General features: G+C 35.7%; 1 long non-coding RNA gene across 1 annotated transcript; it reads right to left on the reverse strand.

Annotated features, from left to right (window-relative positions):
* Nucleotides 1-798: 798 nt before the first annotated feature.
* Nucleotides 799-6016, reverse strand: LOC131149850 (uncharacterized). Its single transcript, XR_009135308.1, has 2 exons — nt 5798-6016; nt 799-1287 (listed from the first exon to the last, which is right to left on the reverse strand). It is a non-coding gene; the product is annotated as an uncharacterized LOC131149850 (long non-coding RNA).
* Between the last annotated feature and the right edge of the window lie 10977 nt (nt 6017-16993).

Raw genomic sequence — 16993 nt, forward strand, 5'->3', positions numbered from 1 at the left:
AAATAGCATTTAAATTCTCAAATGAATAAATAAATAAATATATTAATTTAATCGGTTCACATTAAATAAAATTCCTAACTTAACTTAATCCCCTTACCTGATTCCTGAAAAAGTCCACTAATAGCCTGGTCTACGCCCTAGGCGTTAAAAAAAAAAAAATCACTGAGCCCTGAAATTCAAAATTCACTATATTATTCGTCACAATTCCTAGAGTAACTTTCCCAAAAATTTCCCTAGGTTCTGAATACCCTAAATAGCCTAATAAAATCCTAAATTATCAAACTTACCCTCGATTTAGGATTGGTACCCCGGAGCTCCAATTCGAAAACTCGCTCTTGTTAGATTGTAGCGAATCTTCCCACGAGTCTCCTGACAATTTTCGTTTGTTAATGGGGCTTATAATTTAAGAAAAATTGAGGTAAGTTTGAGATTTGGCCTTACCCCAGGTGATATGCCTACGTCGCTCCCACGATAGATCCCCTCCAGTAGAAATGTCGATGGCGGCGAGCAGAGCCCAATGGTATTTTCAGATTTTTGATTGACCAAATAACGGAGACGAGGTGGAGGAGAATGGGAGAGAAGAGACAAGGGAGACGTGGACGCTGAGAGAGACTAAGAGAGAGTTGAGAACACTGGGCACAGGAATCCGGAATCCAATTCAAATTTGATTTGATGAAATTGAAACAAAGCTTCTTAGAGAAGCTTGCACTATTATATATATATATATATATATATATATATATATCTTGTTTCAATATATTTGTTTTTCCTTATCCTACTATTCATTTTACTTGTTAATTTAATTAATTAAATTTATTTTATTATATTTTATTTATTTATTTTTAATTAACATATATTTTCTTTTAATTAAAAATTTTTTTTCTCGGTTACTACACCCACCTCCTGCCGTCTCCCTCTCTCGTGTGCTGCGGTTGAAAGGCTCTCTCGGCGGGTGATGGCTTCCTCGGGTTGCAGGTCTCCCTCATGCGCTGAAGACTCTCACGCTCGGGCGAAGTAGAAGACTCTTGCGGCTGCCCTCTGAAGCTGCAAAAACAGAAGATGGAAAAAAAATCCCCGCCCCTCTATTTTCTTTTCTATTTACAATCATTAAAAGGCAAAATTACATCCATGCCCCATAGTAAAAGTGAAACAGCAGCTGTTGGATTTTCATAAAATGGACAGCTCATATTCCTTTGTTTTCCTTTCTCTAAGCTTGACACTCCAACAATTCTCCACATTGGCAAGCTTGTGACCCTTGCACCTCCTTAGCATCTCCTATGATGATTTCTGCAAAACAAACATTAGCAACTTCCAAGGTTAACCAAGTTTGAACAAATTAGATTTAGGTACTACTTCCGTCATCATATCAGAAGGATTATCCTCTGTTGGAATTTTCTTTACTTCTATTTCACCACTAGAAATAATATCCCTCACAAAATGCAGTCTAACATCTATATGTTTAGACCTACCATGATAAACATGATTCCTAGCCAAATGAATAGTGCTTTGATTGTCACAATAAATTATAACGGTTTCACTATACATTTTTAACTCTAAACACAGTCTTTTTATCCATATAGCCTCCTTGAAGGCTTCAGTCATGGCAATATATTTAGCCTCTATGGTAGACAAGGTTACCACTGACTGCATGTGTGATTTCTAACTAATAACACTACCTAAAAAAGAAAAGACCATACCAGACAAAGACTTCCTGGTATCTAGATTTCTAACATAGTCAGAATCTACACATCCTTATAACCCTATTTCACAATGCATATCCCGTTTTTCAAATATTAATCCTTGCTATTTTGTTCCAGACAAGTATTGAAAAATTTGTTTCAAAGCATGCCAATGTGGTTTTCCAGGTTTGCTCATAAATCTACTCACTTGACTTGCAGCATAAGATAGATCAGGTCTAGAACATATCATAGCATTCATTACACTACCAACTATATTAGCATAAGGTATTCTATTCATAAACAGTGACTTATTTTTCAGTTTCAGGACACTGTTTTCTAGACAATTTAACATGCTGTGCAACAGGAATAGAAGTAGATTTAACATGACTCATTCCAAATCTTTTTAACACCTTTGAAATATAAGAATTTTGAGACAAATAGAAAAACTTTTTATTCCTTTCTCTAGTTATTTCCATACCAAGTATTCTTTTAATAGGTCCTAAGTTGTTCTTTTCAAATTCAGATTTAAGCATGCACTTAACTTGATTTAACATATCCAAGTCTCCAAAAGCAACCAACATGCCATCAACATATAATAACAAATATATATCACATTTATCACATGATTTAGAATAAACACAGCCATCCTAATTGCTTCTACAGAAATCATTTTGAATCATGTAAGAATCAAATCGTTTATACCATTGTCTAGGTGATTGCTTCAGCCCATATAAAGATTTCTTTAATAAACATCATGATTTTTATTCATTTCTATATCAAAACCCTCAGGAGGTTGGATATAAACTGTTTCTTCTAAAGTACCATGCAAGAAAACAGTTTTAACATCAAGTTGTTCTAAATGCAAGTCATGTACAACAACAAAAGATAATAGAATTCTAATTGAATTATGCCTCACAACAGGGGAGAATATTTCATTTTAGTCTACCCCTTCCCTTTGTGTAAACCCCTTAGCCACTAACCTAGCTTTATACCTAGGTGGTTCAACTCCAGGGATTTCCTCTTTCCTCTTAAAGATCCACTTGGATCCTATGAGCTTCTGTTTTTCCGGTCTAGGTACCATCACCCATGTTTTATTCTTGTTTAGAGACTCCATTTCTTCTTACATTGTAAGAATCCATTTTTCAACCTCTTTACTATCCATGACCTCTCTAAAAGTCCTAAGTTCCACCTCAATTTCTGTTTCAGCAATAGAATAAGCAAAAGTTGTCATATCAGCTTCCCCATACCTTTGAGGAGATCTTATAACCCTCCTCTCCCTATCTCGTGCTAGAAGGTACGTTTTACTTAATTTAGAGGTTTCTGATTCTGAGTTTTGCTCCTCAAAATCTGTAGCATCTGTTTCTAAATAACTATGAGAAGTGGGGGGTTGCTCCAATTCAAGCTGCAAGTCACTAGTATTAGAGAACCCAACACTTTCATCTAAATTTTCTGGTCTTCCCCCCATTTTAGTTTCATTAAAAACTACATCCCTCCTAATAATACATTTTTGTTTTCCAAGTTCTACAACCCAAAGCTTATAGCCTTTAACCCCCTCTGGGTATCCTACAAAAATGCATTTAATAGCCCTAGGCTCTAATTTATCAGTTCTAATGTGGGCATAGGCTACGCATCGAAAAATTTTTAAACCCTAATAATTAGCAGGCTTACCTGACCAGATTTCTTGAGGGGTTTTAAAATTTAGGGCTGAGGAAGGACACCTACTAACAAGGTATACAGCAGTGGTCACCGCTTTTGCCCAAAAGGTCTTGGGCAAATTTGAAGTGGCTAACATGCATCTTACCCTTTCCACAATAGTCATATTCATCCTTTCAGCTAATCCATTCTATTGGGGAGTATCCCTAACAGTCCAATGTCTAGCAATGCCCTCAGCTTTACAAAATTTAGAAAATTCATTTGACATGTATTCTAATCCATTGTCTGTTCTTAGTGTTTGAACTTTTTTGCCAACTTGAGTTTCAACTAAGGTTTTCCATTCTTTAAACTTTTCAAAGTATCACTTTTATGTTTTAGAATATAAACCCATACTTTCCTAGAAAAGTCATCTATAATTGACATAAAATACCTAGAACCACCATGAGAACTAACCGTAGCAGGCCCCCACAAGTCTGAATGTATGTAATCAATAGTCTGTTTCATGGTGTGAGTGGACTTCTTAAAACTAACCCTAGTAGACTTACCCAAGACACACTTCTCACAGAATGAAAATTCCTCAAGTTTCCTATCCCCAAGTAGCCCCTATTTCTCTAGCTCCTTTAGGCCTTGTTGGCTAACATGTCCTAGTCTCTTATGCCACAAAGGAAACCCGATTTTCTACCCTGTGATTGATAGGTGAAGCCTCACCAATCACTGTCTTTCCTACCAAGGTGTACAGCCCATTCTTTAGCACCCCTTTCATCACTACCAGTGAACCTCTACATACTCTTAGGCTACCTCTTTTAGACTTAAACGTGTACCCATTCTTATCTAAGCTACCAAGAGAAATCAAGTTTCTCTTCAGCTCAGCTATGTACCTCACATCTCTTAGCACTCTTTCAATTCCATCATGCATTAGAAGTGTCATAGTCCCAATACCCTGCATTTTACATGACTTGTTGTTTCCTAGGATAACATGACCTCCTTTTAAGCATGCAAAGGACTCAAACCAGTTTTTCAATGGACATATGTGGAAGGAACATCCTAAATCTAATATCCATTCTTTTCCTGAATCTTTTTCAGAGACGTTCAACACTTTTACACTATCTTACCCATCTAAAACTATACCTGCCTTACCCTTTGATTCAGAAGTCATAACATTGACAACCTATTTCCTTTCAAGGCAGTCCCTCTTAAAATGTCCTTGCTTGTGACAGACAAAACACTTTAGTGCTTTGCTTTTAGATTTTGATGTAGACCTTTTGCCTTTTCCTTTCTTGTCCCTCTTTTCAGACCTACCTCTCACATTTAACCCTTCCCCTGACCCTGATTTAGACTCAAATTTAGTGTGTAATTCCCTAGAGTGCAAAACGGCTTGCACATCTTCTAAAGTCAGCCCTCTCTCTCCCATACATCATAGTTTCTTTAATATTTTCATATGTGGAATCAAGAGAACTCAATAAAAGAATTGTCTAGTCTTCTTCATCTATACTAATATCAATATTAGCAAGATCTAAAAGAATTTTATTATATTCATCTAAATGTTCATCAATAGATGTTCCAGGGGTCATTCTAAAGGTGTAGAGTCTAGTCTTCTTATGGAGCCTATTTTTTAGGGATTTTGTCATGTACAAACTTTCTAATTTTGACCAAACTCTAACTATCGTATCCTCATTGGCAACTTCCCTAAGCACTTTGTCTCCTAGGGACAAGATAATGGCACTATGTGCCTTTTGGAGGATTTCAGGCTTCACTTTATTGATGGAGGGAAAACTTGGTTTCCCCTCTTGTGAAGTGGAAGCCCCCTTCTTTTCTCCAAGAAGAGCCTCCTCAAGCCCTTGCTATACCAAGATGGCACGCATCTTAATCCTCCATGAACCAAAGTCATTTTTTTCAGTGAATTTTTCTATTTCAAACCTAGCGGTCCCCATCACATAGTTAGGCTCTGATACCACTTGTTGTGTGTATAAGCTGATTGCTAATTCTAATTTTTAGATTTTAATCAATTATAAACAAACCACAATAAGAATCTGATTTTATCTAAGCATTAACCACAACCACACCTAAACTAAAACCTGTTTATTTTAACGTGTGCGTGTGTGCTAAGCCTGATCAAGAAAAATATTTTATTCACCAATCCAATATTTAGCAAAGCCTCAATAAATTCAGCAAAACATAAACATGTCAATCACACAATCACAAGAACACATTTACGTGGTTCGGACCAAAAATTGGCTTACATCCACGGCAGAAACTCACATTCGGAGACACTATATTAAATCGGTGGAAATAAATACAAGTACACAGATTAATCCTTTCTTGGCTTACCAATCTTCTCTGGAAATCAATTCAAGAATAACTCAAGAAAACCCCTCTTCGCACCTACGAAGAACCCTAGGTTTCTTCCTATCTTCCTCCCTGATTTCCCTAAAAGAAACCTCTAAAGAAATAGATTTGTGCATTACCTTCCCTTACCCTTGTGTGAACCTCCGCAGGAGGCTGGAGATCCCCAACGCCGCACCCACCTCCTGCCGTCTCCCTCTCTTGTGCGCTGCGGTTGAAAGGCTCTCTCGGCGGGTGATGGCTTCCTCGGGTTGCAGGTCTCCCTTGTGCGCTGAAGACTCACGCTCAGGTGAAGCAGAAGACTCTCGCGGGTGCCCTCTGAAGCTGCAAAAACAGAAGATGAAAAAAAACCCCGCCCCTCTGTTTTCTTTTCTATTTACAATCATTAAAAAGCAAAATTACATCCATGCCCCCATAGTAAAAGTGAAACAGCAGCCGTTGGATTTCCATAAAATGGACGGCTCAGATTGCTTTGTTTTCCTTTCTCTAAGCTTGACACTCAACAAAAGAAAAGTATACACCCTACAAAAGAAGTATGCTACACAAACATGCACATAACACCAGCACATCCCTGAATAAAGTTAGTCAACATTCTTCACCAAGAAACTTCGACAATATTTTTGCTTAGGGGGGAGACATCATTTGACAAATATCAGCATTGGCGGAATGAAGCACTGGGAGCTAACATAAAATAATATTCATAATTCTTTCTAGCTTAATGTCGTATTATCTCTTTTGGTATTTGTAGGACAAATAGAAGCAAATTGACAGTAGCGACACTCCCAACGCTCTTCCTCTGGAGCATACATTGCTGCTCGTTCTCCCAACCAGAACTCGAGATAGAATTTAAGCCGGCTTTTGAGCCAATCAGGTTCATACCCAAATTTATCTTCACAAAGCAATGAATTATTATCCTGGAATTCGTACCTGCTCCAAAGCAACCAAAAAATTCTCACTAAATTAAAAGGGGAAGGAATAATCATATTGCTAAATATTTCTAAATGCATTCAACGAGATCCCACATTAAAATCGCCTATAGATAAATATGAACTGTCGTTGAAAAATTCCCATACTCAGCCAGTCATACAACTTCACCTCCAGTCCAAAATTTTTTGGGTTCTTCCTTTGGAATGCCTCTTTAACTTTGTTAATCAGTCCAAAATTCTCAACACATCACAATGGTTGGATGCCCATAGCAGTTTATACCATTGCAAAGCATCAAACAATTGGCTACTTTTTCATAGCTCTGACCTTGAAGTTGATATAATCTTTTGAAGTTAGAACCCAATTTACAGAAATACTAGTATTTATGTACAGAACAAATGCTGTTACTTTGGTGCCGATTAAAGATGAATTCCACATGTTTCTCCTGTCAGGATACACGAGTCTGTGTGTGTGTGTGTGTGTGTGTGTGATTTCATCTTTGGCTTCAATTTGGTAACTCACCTCAACAGTAGCTGGTTGTGAGTTGCGGGTAGCGTGCAGCATTTCTCTCTGAAGCACCTCACTAAATCATCGAGGGTCTGCACAGCAAACATAATATCAAAGTGTTCACAGAGAGGAAATATTTAAACAGCTTTCCAATTTTATCTTTTAGTTAATCCTGTACAGGGCCGGCTCTTCACAATATGGGCCCTAGGCGAATGATTTAATCAAGAATCCTTAATATTTATTTTTATTTAAAATTAATTTTTCTAACTTTTTGAGATGCAAAATCACTAATTAAAATTTTATATTCAAGATTTTTAAGTATTTCTTTTTTTATTGATAACATACCCAATTTATTTAATTTTTCTTGTGACATAGTTTCGTAAAGGGACTGGAGCGAGCTCATTTATATTTTGCTTAGAATTAAAAATAAATTTATCAAGAGCTCCCTTTTGTGATGACACTAATTTTTCTATTTTTTTTTTCTTCGTTTTTCATATCTGGATTCATATTTTCTCATTGACATAGTTAAATTTCAAAATTAACACTATAAATTGACAAATTATGTAAAAAAATAAAAATAAATTTATAAATCTATAGATATAGTAGATTGAAACAATATAACTTGACTATTATTATTATTGCAAATCGATCAGCGAGCGAGACTTTAGAGATATCGGATTCCTGTCGGATACAGCGCTCTAACCTCAAAGCTTCCAAAATTTAAGAAAAAATAGAAAAAAAAAAAAATTCACTGTGAAAATAATAGAAAAATAATATACAAAATTGAAATCAAAATTAGAATTGAAGAAAATTACAAAGAATCGGAGGCCCGAAAATGATGAACACAATAGTTAGAGCAAAAATCATAGAAAGACCAAGAGATGAGAGTGAGAGAGTGTGAGAGATGAAAAAAAATTTTAAAAAGACTAAGAGAGAGAGATGGGAGTAATAGATAATTTGAAATACAATAGTATTGTTAGTTGGGAAGTATAAGACTTGAAAAAAAAATTAAATTATATTTATTTTATATTTTAAAATATAATTTCATTTATTTGTTAGTTGGGAAGTCAATTATGGGAATAGAGCATAATAAATAATATTAATATTATTTAATTAAAAAAATTTTGGAGCCCAAAAAGTATATTATTATATTAAAAAAAATTTGGAAGCCCTAGGTGGGTGCCTCAATGGCCTAAAGAGCCGCCCCTGATCAAGTAATGGTCATTCTGAGAAATATTACAAGGTATTATTTAATATATGTTATTTAAAAAAAAAAAAAGATAAACCGGAAAAACATCTCTTTAACACTGGAACCTAAATAGTCTGCTACCCCTGCATGTCTGTGGCACATGGCATGCTCTGATTTGTTGGGCACACCAGTTGGTCCGCAATCAAGGAGCATGCATGCATGACATAAGTCACGTGATGGTGTGGTTTCTTACTGAAGTAATTTGCGGACAGTGTGAGTGCAAAAGATGGCAACAGATGTAAAGACGCGCAAAAAGATGCAAGACATTGCGTACGTTGCTTTTTCCCGAGAAAAAGGAGGAGAAAGGGAAAAGGTAAAGGGAGAAAATCTATTCGTCCAAAGCATGGGTGGATTGGAAAAAGAACGTTAATGTGTTGGGTTTGTTAAGATGGAGAAAGAAAGGGCTTCATGAAAAATTTATATGAAGTGCTAAATTTAATTTAATTTTAAAAATTTTATTTATAAGTACCAAATATACATCGATTGGATAGATCTTAAATTTTGATTTATGTAGATTTTTATCTTAATTGTATTGAATTTTGTCCAAATCATTCTATTCAAATTCATATTTAAAACCCAAAATTCATAAACTCAAAGGTAGTATAAATGTTTTTGTTACCTTAAAAGTAATATAATTTCATAAAAGTTTATGCGTAATAATTTTAATAAGGGAGGCACAATTTTAATAGAAGGGAAATATGTTAGTACTCGGTATATGTCCTATCACCAAAAAATTTGGTATTAGTGGAAATTTGGAAAGAAGTGATTATGATAATTTATTTTTCATTAACTAATCTTTTATACTTATAGTTAAATACATGTTTCAATTCTTGGTAATTAGGGTGTTTCAAGAAAAGTGCAAACTATAATAGTACTTCTTGAAATAAGCGTTATGTTGATCAACCTACCTTTTTAATATGATTTTTCTTTCCAACAGTTATATAATAAGTAGTTACGATTGCTTTGTTTGCCATCCTTTTTTTCCTCTTATTTTTTTCTTTTTGGCCGACGCGTAGACTCGAGTATTTTGACACAAAAGGCATGGAAGAGAGCTCGAAGGAGAATGGGAATTTCAAGTTGGGCGCAAAAATGGAATTCAAGTTAATGCACCTATTGCCGTAGTTTGATGCCAACATATGCAAAGGGCCCGTGAATGATACAAATTGTTTCATGTGGATGGGAATATTGAATTTCTTAAACAAAACAACAAGGCTAGCATTTTCCTTATCAACATATATTTGTTTGAAACTTTGTTTGTGATTATGTTATTCATGCTCATATATATATTATACATATTGTAGGGTGAGTGATAATGTTATGTGGGTCTTACTTTTTGAGAGAATTAATTATATGCACACGCCTAAAAAAGAATAAATAGTTATCCTAATGGAATAGGATTAATTTAGTATAATTAATATAGTGATCGTGTAAAAGTATAATCTAATTGTTCATACAATGTATTTACTATTCTAAAATGAAATGAAAATGACAAAGTTGATTCAACACGACATACTTTAAGGATAATTATTATTTTCAAATTTTGTCATAAAATGCTTATTTTCATGCTATCTAATGTTAGTTGAAATAATATGTCAATTTTTGTGCGGCCATTGACCTCAAAATAGCATCGTTTATATATATAATCAATTATATTCATATATAATATATATACTCTATTGTTTGCAAAATATGATGGTTTTATTTCTTTGGTATATATAGTCTCCTTTTTTAAAATGTTGAAATGCTAATCTTTCTTTTTAGATCATAGTACTAACACATTACATCAATCTTAATTTGAACATAATCTTAAAATGTAGCCAAAAATGTTCTTAACCTACTATTTTTAATAAAATAATTATTTTATAACAACAAAAATCCTATAATTAACTCTTCACATATTGCTTTGCCCATTCAGTTGTGGCTCCTCTCCTTGAAGAAGAGGACTATCGTTCTTTACACCCCAAATAACGCACCATAGGAAAATTTGTGAAATCAATAAACAAGACTGAACAAAGTTGATTGCAGCCCTCAGTGACCAAAATAGGCCCTTTTGATCTCCAAAAAATATTGACGTATTTAGCAGTTTTAGCTGGCTTAATTTTCACAAGGGACTAAAGACTACCGATGACGTTGCCATTCCAAAATTTCATGACCAAGTTGCAAGAGGTTTTGATGGCTTTGTAAAGTATAAATATATTGTAGCTGTTTCTTCTTTTCTTGCAGCTAATGTAATGCATCTTCCTTCTCTACACCTCACCCTTAACTCTCTAGAAATAAAATGGCAAAAAGATAAAGAAAAATATCATGTGTACCTCACCGAAATCCACTGAAGGACCTTATAATTTTTAAAGGGCTTCTTTGATGCCTCTGCCTTTGATGCTGGCGTTGGCATCCCTGCCTTTAAGAGCTCCCTGCTAGTAGGAGAACCTTGTCAACGATGTAGATCGCAAGCGGCTGCTCGTCGACAAGGGCTTTGGTTATTGTGGTGCGCAACGACGGCCTTCGTCCTCAACCTAACATCCTAGCCACATTCTGCACCTTGAATGATCCTTTTTTATTTGATGATTTTTTCAATGCTCTATTTCAGTCTTTGTGTAATGACCCGGAGAATTAAAATTATTAAAATAATTAAAAAATATAATAAATGATATGGATTAAAGGATAATAAGGGGAAAAGGAACGAAACTAGAAGAAGAAGTAGCAAGCCTTGTCGATAAATGCCCTGTCTTCGTCGACGAGCGTCCTTCTAGAGCTCGTCGACGAACTCCAGTTCCTCATCGACGAAGGAATCCCGAGAGAGTATATTTGAAACTTTGAATTTCGTCGACGAAGGTATCTTCTCGTCAACAAACCCACATGTCTCGTCGACAAAGCTCTGCCTATAAATAGAGTTTTTATTCATTTTCAGCGTAAAACTCGGGAATTCTCTCCTTCTCTCTCTAAAAAGACGAACCTCCAGCCTTCTCTCTTCAATTTCAAACCGGATTTGATACGGTTTGACAATTTGGAACCACCACGAGGTTTGTGGGATGGTTCTCTACAAGGCTGTTGGAGTTTATCGTTAGTTTGAGAGGTTTGGGAAACATCCCAAAATTAGGGTAAGTGAGTTATTTTGGGATTTCGTTAACGAATGTTGTTATTTGGAGTCTAAGAAGTAGTAAATAAATATTTTTCTTAAGATTTGAGTTAATTGGAATTCATTCTAATTAAACTAGGATTTTTGGATTCAAGGTCCAAGTGAACGCTATGAGTATCGATTCGGGGATCCTACCAGCGTAGTTCAGAAATCAAGTAAATGAAAATTTATGTATTAAATCAGGTTTTCAAGAATTAAAATGAATTATGTGTTATTTATGTATATATGTTTTTAAATGGATACAAAATGTCAACCATGTAAAACTATGTTTTTTAGCTTAGGATTGCTTATGTAGCTATGTATATGTGAAAGTAAACGGATGAAAGTGAAAAGTGATTAATGAGGAATTATGTAAGAAATGAAATGTATTTTCAGCATATAAATGTTAAATGTGGGTTGACCTATTTTACAGGAATATATATGAATTTTACTGCTAAATTGTGTGGCATGAGGTTCTGTGCAAATATATGTTAAATGTATGAGATACGGGCTAAGTAAATAAAGTATTAAGATTAAAATATGATAAGGACTATGTTGCTTGTGTATGTTAAATGCAACCATGTAAATGTAACACAACTAAAAGACAGCCATGTTAGCAGATTCTAGCACACTTCTGTGTAGACTAACTGATGACAGCTAAAAGAAGTTATAAACTAGCTAATGATGACCAAAGACTAGCTATAGTATGAAGGAAAGGAAGGAAAATGCAATGAAATAACAAGGAATGACAATAGAATGAAATAAAAAATGTGAATGATGTAACATTGAAGAATTACGTAAAGTGAAGCGCAATACAATGTTTAAGCTATCAACATGAACATATGTGTATAAATGAATAATGATAGAAAGAATAATGTAATATGGTACTAGAAGTATCTATGTACGTAGAACATGTTACGATTAGGCGAAGCGTACTCTTCGCTTGACGGCTTGCTAAGTAAGGTGAGTGCACTAGTAACTTCAGATGTGGCAATAACCGCATAATATACTAGGGCAGAGGGAATATACTCGTATGGATGGGTAGATTTCCCTATTTTTAGGTCTTTTTTCGGTAAGCCATTGTTGAACGGTGTGAGTACGAGATCAAACTAACACTTGAGGGCTTACTGAATAAGGTGAGTGCCCTGGTATGCTTTGGTTGTGACCTTGGGGTTGCCTAAGTATCATAGTAGAGGGGTGCTACTTGTATGGACGAGTAATCACCCCTATCCTTGGGTAATCTCGTGCGTTAAATTTTTGCATATGTTTGATTAGGTTCAGAAAATGATTTCAGAGTTATATTAATGATTTACAAATGTATTTAAAATGATATATATACATGATGTAAGCCACACGCTGTTTTAATATGTATATTTCTTCTCTTACTGAGATGTGTCTCACGCGAATATGAATGTTTCTTTTTCAGGACATCCTCGAGGTCAGGCTTAAGAGCTCGAGGGTTTATAGCCTTTTGAGGGTTGTAAAGAGAAAAGGGTATATTTTTTATAAACTGAGGAGTTGTACAAAGTTTAAGCTTAAGTTTATGTTTTATGTCTTTATGTTTGAAGTCTGTTGAGAAAGGAATGCTTGTGAAATTACTGAAATGTTTTGGAGATGTATGTATCCATGGAAATGCAGGTGTTGGATGGTTAATATGGAATTTAGATAGAGATAGTAAACTCTGGTATTACGACATTATGGTATTACAGTATTATGGTATTGTTTATGGAGATTATGTTCATGTTTTTCCGTTGCGTATATGTTGAATTATGGATTATCAGGATATTATCAGGTATAACGTACCAGACCTGGGATTATGGGTTCGGGGTGTTACACTTTGTGCAATGCCTATGAGATCAAGAATACAAAAAACAAAGGATGACTATTCTAGGTTTAAACAATAAAGGAAAATTAGAGAAAATTAAGAAGAGTAATGGTAGTAGTGTTAGTGGTAGTAATGAGTTGAAAGAGAGGTTGCTAGTTTTGGGAAGGGAGATGGTATTACAGAGAATATTTGCTTCTGATCAATGATTAATGTCAAACAAGAAAATAGATTAATTGGGTATTCATGATACCCTCTTTGGAATTGAGCATCGCCATAGACTGATAAATCGAGGCGGCATGGAAGATGAGCTACGGGAGCTTGTCATTGGTAGTGAGACTCTTGTATTTTGGGAGGAAGCTGGCATGATAGAAAATGGTTAGTTTGCTATTGATGCCACTCACAAAGGTCTTCTCACGAACATCTCTAATGTTTGCAACCTTGCTATAAAATTCGTAACAACATTAATGTTTTTTAGGGGGGCGGGGGGTTAGATGCCCTTGCTTTGGTAATGTTAACGTGTATTCCTTATTTAGTTAACGTGTATTCCTTATTTACTTGTACTACATTTGTACTGCACTTGTACTGCACTTGTACTACACTTGTACAACACTCCGTGCCTCCTATATAAATAAGCACCCATGTATAATAATACTTATTCAGTATTTCTAACACGGTATCAGAGCACATCTTTATAGACACTTGGTTGGTAGCCTAGTTTATCTCATTATCACTCGTCCATACATCTCCTATGTTGTTCACCAAGTGAGCCAATATCCGTCCGCTCCACGATCGACTCACGATGTTGCTGTTCTGCGCATTCTTTGATATCTGAAGGGCACTCTCTTCCATGGCATTTTCTACTCTGCTCAGTCTCCACTTGTTCTCTGTGCATTCTCTAGTGTTGATTGGGCAGGAGATCCCACTGATCGCAGGTCCACCATTGGTTATTTTTTTTCTTCTTGGCACTTCTCTGATTTGTTGGCGAAGTAAGAAACAAACCCTTGTGGCTCGCTCTAGAACTAAAGCAGAATATCGTGCCTTTACTGATACCACATTTGAGTTCCTTTGGCTACGATAGCCTCTCAAGGACTTAGGTGTGTTCACATCTTCTGCAACTCCTCTTTATTGTGACAATCAAAGTGTCATTCACATTACTCACAATGACGTCTTCCATGAACGGACTAAACACATCGAGATTGATTATCATTTTATCCGTTATCACCTTATCCATGGTGTTCTCAATGTAGTGACTTGAAGAATAATAGTATTTTAATAATAAAGGGGGAGGAAAATGGAAACAGGAACAGAAGGAGGCAGAAGACTTCGTCGACGAATGTGGACATCGCACTTTGGAGATAATAACAAATTCAAGAATTTTCAGGCCTCGTTGACGAATACAGGGGTTCGTCGACGAGGGTTCTTCGGGACTTCATCGACAAGGTCTCATCTCGTTGACGAGAAAATACCGAGAGAGGAATTTGTGATACTCTAAATTTCGTCGACGAAGGGTAAGGTTCATCGACGAAATTACTTAAGGACTCATGACGAGATGACGTGGCTCGTTGACGAATCCCGCAGTATAAATAGCCCTAAACTGATTTTAATCACTAAAAATTGGCCCCAAACCCTCTCCTCTCTCTCTCCTACGGTCTCTCCCTCTTCCCTCTTCGATTCTGGCTTCATCAGTCGTCAGATCGACGATCTGAGGCCACCACAACGTTCCTGGAGGAGTTCTTTTCAAGTCTGCTAGAGCGGATCGTTGGTGAAACGATGTTGGAATTCATCCCAAATCTAGGGTAAGGTCTATTTAGTTTTTGGCCTTCTGAAAATTGTAGGAAATGATGTAGGCCAAGAAATATTGATATTTTGTTCTGAAAAATGAGGTTTTCAGGGTGTTGTGTAGGAAGCTCTGTGGGTGTTAGGCCAGTATACCATAGGGGCTTTCCAGTAGTCAGCTAAGGGAAATATGCTATGCTAGGCAATTTTACTAAGTTTTAGTATAAATTATACGTTTTTATCAGATGATTATTCACAATAGAAATTTATACAGCTTATTATTTATGTATGATATGTTTAAAACTTTAGTGTGGCTTGAGGATATGGGTATAGTAAAGAAACATATTTTATAGTATTTTCAGGATATGATTTACAAAATATATAGCCGGTGGTTATGTTTTATAATAATTATAGTACCATGATTATAAAGTTTTCAGTACCATAACTTACAGATTACAGTTCAGTTCAGAGATACAGATGATGTGATTACAGTTCATTACAGTTTATTTCATTGTCATGGATAATACAACTATTTCAGAATAATGGTAAATCAGATAGTTGTATATATAGATGTATTATATAGTATCAGACCCTGTTGGACCATACAGTTATAAAGCATGGTATCGTAGCTACATACAGTTTATAGAGTGCAACCATATATTCAAATAATACGTGGTTGTAGATCGATCGTATAGTGCCCTAGACATGGACAGGCTCCCCGTCAGATATGGATTGAGGAGGGTAGATCCCACCGACGGAGTATAGTGATTTACCCTGGTCGGCTAGCCAGGGTAAATCCCTCTTACGGGCCGCACAACCCTGTCATAAGGGGTTAAATTATGACACACAGTTATCCATAGGGAAGTTTTTAGTTATTATTATATATATATACAGATTTACAGAAACAGAGAATATACTTATGTACATTAAAAGTATTTTGAATAGTAACCTAAAATACTGATATGTTAACATGCGAATAGTGGTGGTTTCTATTACTTGTACTGTATTCACAGATCCAGTTATACATGATTTTATGGAAACAGATTTACATAATATTGTAACTCATCTGCCACACATTAGCAATAGCATATTTCGTCTTACTGAGCGTTGGTTCATTCTAATTACTTTAATTTTTTTTTCAAGTGATCCAAATAGGCAAGCAGATCAGGCTCGCAGGTAGAGGAGCTTCAGTACTGCCCTGTCAGTAGATAATGAATATGTTTTTGAGAGTATTTTTGTATTGTCCAAGCCAGTTGAGAATATTTCTAGGGAAACAGTTATATATGTATATTTTGGGAAACAATTTAGCACTTTGGTATTGTATATAATTACTTATGGTTATGTTTATTTGATTGCTTCTTCCCGCTGCTTAGGTTGAAGATTCAATTTGGTATCAGAGCATTTTAAGTGATATAGTATAAAAAGAAAAAAAAAAACCCCCATTTAAATAGCAGGTCATTGTAATAGTTTTCATTGATGATATACTGGTGTACTCGAGGAGTTTTGAGGATCATGAGGTACATTTGAGGCAGGTGCTGCACACACTCAAAGAGTAGAAGCTCTATGCCAAGTTTAGCAAGTGTGAGTTTTGGCTTGAGAAGGTAGCAATTTTAGGCCACGTGATCTCAGGGGACGGAATTTCAGTAAATCCCAGCAAGATTGATGTCGTGGTAAGTTCGGCCAGGCCGAGGAATGTGCAGGAAGTTAGGAGTTTCTTAGGATTGACAGGTTATTACTGTTGTTTTGTTGAGGGGTTTTCGGCTTTGTCAGGAGCCCTCATGCGTCTGACTAGGAAGAATGCCAGATTTGTGTGGGATGAAGAGTGCAAGTAGAGCTTCCAGGAATTAAAGCAACGGCTCGTCACTGCACGGGTATTAACGATTCCATCAGGAGGTGATGGTTATGTTATTTACAGTGACGTG

Source organism: Malania oleifera, chromosome 2, assembly GCF_029873635.1.
Source record: "Malania oleifera isolate guangnan ecotype guangnan chromosome 2, ASM2987363v1, whole genome shotgun sequence".
NCBI classification, from domain to species: Eukaryota; Viridiplantae; Streptophyta; class Magnoliopsida; order Santalales; family Ximeniaceae; genus Malania; species Malania oleifera.